Source organism: Rattus norvegicus, chromosome 1, assembly GCF_021556685.1.
Source record: "Rattus norvegicus strain SHRSP/BbbUtx chromosome 1, alternate assembly SHRSP_T2T, whole genome shotgun sequence".
Lineage (NCBI taxonomy): Eukaryota > Metazoa > Chordata > Mammalia > Rodentia > Muridae > Rattus > Rattus norvegicus.
This window is the reverse complement of record NC_141534.1, coordinates 55,427,876-55,432,137: the sequence shown is the minus strand read 5'-3', so window position 1 is coordinate 55,432,137 and position 4,262 is coordinate 55,427,876. Positions and strand designations below refer to the sequence as shown.

At 44.5% G+C, this 4,262-nt stretch overlaps 1 pseudogene across 1 annotated transcript; it reads right to left on the bottom strand.

The window, feature by feature from the left end:
• Window positions 1–1,739: 1,739 nt before the first annotated feature.
• LOC134484864 (large ribosomal subunit protein eL24-like) lies at window positions 1,740–2,221 on the bottom strand (annotated as a pseudogene). The gene has a single exon (XR_015648445.1). The product of XR_015648445.1 is annotated as a large ribosomal subunit protein eL24-like (transcript).
• Window positions 2,222–4,262: the final 2,041 nt, after the last annotated feature.

Sequence of the window (4,262 nt, the reverse complement as noted above, 5' to 3'; positions counted from 1 at the left end):
CCATTGAATGCACTCCACAATGGAGAACTCCTATAGTAACAAAGGCAATCACTAAGTCTAAATAGCAGAACAGCTCTAACTCTGTTCTTTAACTTTCCCTCCTCAAGTTACATATTGGAATGGGCCCCTACTTGTCTCTCTTGAGGTGATCCTAGGGTGGTCTGAAAAGCACTGTGTGGTCACATCCCTAAAGTAGCTGGTAAGCTGCTATTATCAAGTGCTAACCAGTCTGTGTGTACTGTTTGCTATTCATAGTCAGAGCACTGCCTTTTCTTTTGCCCTGGGGTTATAGTGTCAACCTCCATTGGAGAAAGCCCTCTGCAGTCCCAGGACCTTCCCACCCACTTCCATCACTGCTGGGTCTCCTCCCCTCCCCTCCCCTGGGATGTCCAATTCTCACTGAGGATTCGCCTCTCTCTTGAGGTTTTCATACTTGTGAATGTCCCGTGGACACTCTCTTGTCCCAAGAGCACACTAGTGCTCAAGTCCTCATTCTGTGCTTCAGCTGCTCTTAGTGACTGAAGCTCTCAGATAACACAGATGCTTCCCACCACACACAACACCCACATTTACATTTAAGATTCCGTCTGTGAAGAAAAATGTCACACAGAGAGAAACTGAAGTTTACCTTATTCCACAGTTCAAACAAATGAAGCAGGATTTAGTCTTCGCCAGCACACAGCTTAATATGCCAGGCTACTGTGTCCAGACTCCTGTGGGTCCTGCTCAGCTGTGGGAATTCCACCGCATCCCCACCCCCACCCATCCTACTGATGCACCTTCTGTCTTCGAGTGTGTTCACCCTCTGAAAGCCTGACGTGGGTTAAATTCATAAGGTCTTGGAATCTGACTGGCTGGTCCCTTAGTTTGTCTTGCCTGGTCCTATGTGTCGTTTGCTGAGATTTCTGGACTGTGCTAGCTGCATGCCTTGCTCTCTGCTGCTTGACTGTTACCTTTTTAAGGTAGATACAGAGATGGAAGACAGAAAGACACAGGAGTCCGACCTTCACCAGATGGGACTGTGTTTATTAGTGCACACAGAGAGGGGCAGCCTCTCTCCCGAGGAAGACTGAGGGGCCTGCCAGGGGGGAAACACTGACTATGAATCCTTACACGAGTCAGGTATGGGGCTTGGTACTAAGGAAATGCTGAAGCCATAACCCATGTCTCTCCTTCCTGAAACTGTTTGCCCACAGGTGACAGAAAGCCTCTACAGAGCTTCTTTTCTGTGCTGACCCATGAGGTTGAAAAAGTTGTCTGTAGTCCAGGAATCCGGCTGCTCTATTGTTGACTGTGGTTGCAATGTGACCAGATGAGCCTGCTCCTGCATCTGTGATTGTCCTGTAATAAGGAACGGTTACCTAGAACTGTGAGCAGGAATAAACCCACCGCACTCTGCTAAGGAGCTTCTGTCAGAGTGTTTATTCACAGAAAAGAAACAGAGACATGAAAGGAAGATGGAGACACATCGACGAGGGGGAGATCTGACCCAACGCAAACCCAGTAACTACTCCAACATCTGATTCCTTTCTTTTTCTTTCTTTCTTTTTCCTTTTTTCTTTTCTTTTATTTTTTTAGAGTTAAAGACAAATCTTTATTTTTTTTTCTTTTCTTTTTTTTTTTTTTTTTTCGGAGCTGGGGACAGAACCCAGGGCCTTGCGCTTGCTAGGCAAGTGCTCTACCACTGAGCTAAATCCCCAACCCCACAAATCTTTATTTTTAAACTCTCATCTACCAAATTAGTATTTCCTACCAACTCGGGGAGCAGAGACCTTCCTTCACAGGCTTCACGATCTATTGTTTAGTGGTTGTCTTTGTGGGGGCCTTGGCAGCAGCCATTGCTGTCTTCTTTGATGCCTGCTTAGCCTTTTTTGCTTCCTTGGCAGCTCTGATAGCCTGTTCTCGCTGAGCTTTCCTAACTTCTGGTTTCTGATTCCTCTTGGCCATTATATCAGCCAGAGAAGCACCCGTGATGGCCTGCTGGAATTTGACTGCAAGCGGGTTCCTTTCTTTTGAATTTCTTCCAACTGTCCTTCCTTGTGTTTTCTTCTGGACAGGACAGTCCAGTTAATTTGCCGAGGGTTCCTTTGGATAGGAATGCAGACTCACATTTGGCATTAAGAAACTTGAAATCCTTCCCATCGGTCCTGGCATAGCGCTGCCCGTGTCCAGAGTAGATCTTGTACCTGCTAAAACTGCATAGCTCTACCTTCATGGTGACAGATGTCCCTGATTCCTTTCAAACACACCCTCTCTGTGTGCTTTTTCTGATAATGATTTTAAAAAATGCATTCCTTTCTTGGTGTGATTTTAAGTTTAAAATAAACACTGTTGCAAAAAGCCACATAAATTTAGATATTTCTAGCAGAAAATTATCTTGATTTTGAAAGATGTGTTTGATTTACTTTCAATATGAAACCAGCATGAGACTTGATCCCACTGATTCCACAGCTGAGGACAGCATAGACTACATAGTGAGATGTGGTCTCAAAAATAAATAAATAAATAAATAAACAAATAAATAAATAAATATTAATTCACACCTGCATGCTTTATTAATTGTTACCATTATGTTGCTTGAGACTTATTTTTTAAATACAGAGAACTGTGTTTTGACTCTTCCCTCTCTCTTTTTATTTCTTTTCAACTTAATGGAAGATTTCCAATAAAAGATCAACTTGACTTCACATTGCTTTCATTTTCTTTTTACCGTTTCTCTGTTGTCTATTTTGTTCGGTTTCAACTTCTTTCTCTACTCATTAGGTATCAAGAAACTCACAGTAATTGGCCCTGTATTGGAACAAGGCAGAGAATGGATGGGTGGATAGACCGTGTGAAGAAGGGAGGGACTGAGTAATAAATGCTTGGATAGAGGATGAATGGATCACTGGATGGACTGGTGCGTGAGTTGGTGTATGAATGAATGGTGGATAATGATACATTGATGGATGGATGGATGGATGGATGGATGGCAGATGGATGGATGGATGATGGATGGATGATAGATGCATGGATGTGTGATGGAGAGATGGATGATGGATGGATTGATGATGAATGGAAGGGTAGTGGATGGAGAGGTGGATAGATGAATGGTCAGGGAGTGTAATGGTTACTACTGTTTGCTAACTGCATGGGATATAGAATCACTTAGGAAAGAACATTCTGGAAATATCTGTAAGGAGTTTCTAAACTGAGTTAACAGATATAGGAAGACCATGTAATAATGTCCTGAGATTCCTAAGATGAATTAAAAGGGAGAAAGCTAGCTGAGTGCTCACATTCATTAACTCTGATTCCTGAATGTGGACACAATGTGAGCAGCTCCCTAACCTGGATGATGGAAGATGGATGGGTGGATGCTTCCCTTTCTGTGATGGACTGTAGTCCAAAACTGTGAGCCAAAACAAATCTGTCCTTAAGTGGCTTTTGTCAGAACACAGAGGAAAGTAAACTAACAGACACAGGCCCAGAAATAAATGCAGTTTCCTATTTTATGCTTCTTAGTGTGTGTGGTCAGGTTGCTGATAGTGCCAGCATGCCACAGTAGCATGTCTTTCTGAGGGACTTGGGTTTACTACCATTGACAGTGTTCAGCAAAGACCCCAGCAGGCTCATTGTAACCAAGAATCTGAGCAAGGAAGGTCTTTAGCCTTCCAGGCCTCTAGCTCCTGAGGGCTAAAGTGTGCTCAGCAATTTCTTTGACGAAGGAAAGAATATCTTCTAAGAAAAACCCTGACTTTTCCAGTCTGGGCATTTATTTGACTTGTGGCAGTGCAGGTTGTTTTCAGGCTGTACACGTATATTTCAAGACAGTGAATCCCATGAGATTCCTCTCTGACAGAGGAAAGAGCTTTATCAGAACTGAAACAGAAGCTGTGCACAGGACTCCCCTGCCTGCTTAGCCTTGCTTCAGGGTGCAGGACCGTCAGGAAAACACAGGCCAGCTGGGGCAGCTCCACTGGGGTGGCCATCATCCCGGGCACTGTCTGCTGGCTTGTCTCAGGCCAGGCCTTGGGTGTTCTACCTGCCTGGGAGTGCTGCAGGTCACAGTGATGCCCACGGCTTCAAACCCAGAGGAAAGGAGCTCGAATGAGTGGCCTCCTGCAGAACACAGATGCTGCCTCTGCCCTGGAGAGCAGGCTCCCTTCTGAGCCTTCTGTCTGGCTTGTGCTGAGCTCTGGGAGGGCAAACTGTCAGAAGGCTTTTTTTTTTCCTGAAGCCTCAAACAACTGATTCAGCTTTTTTTCTGATGTTTTTGTTAC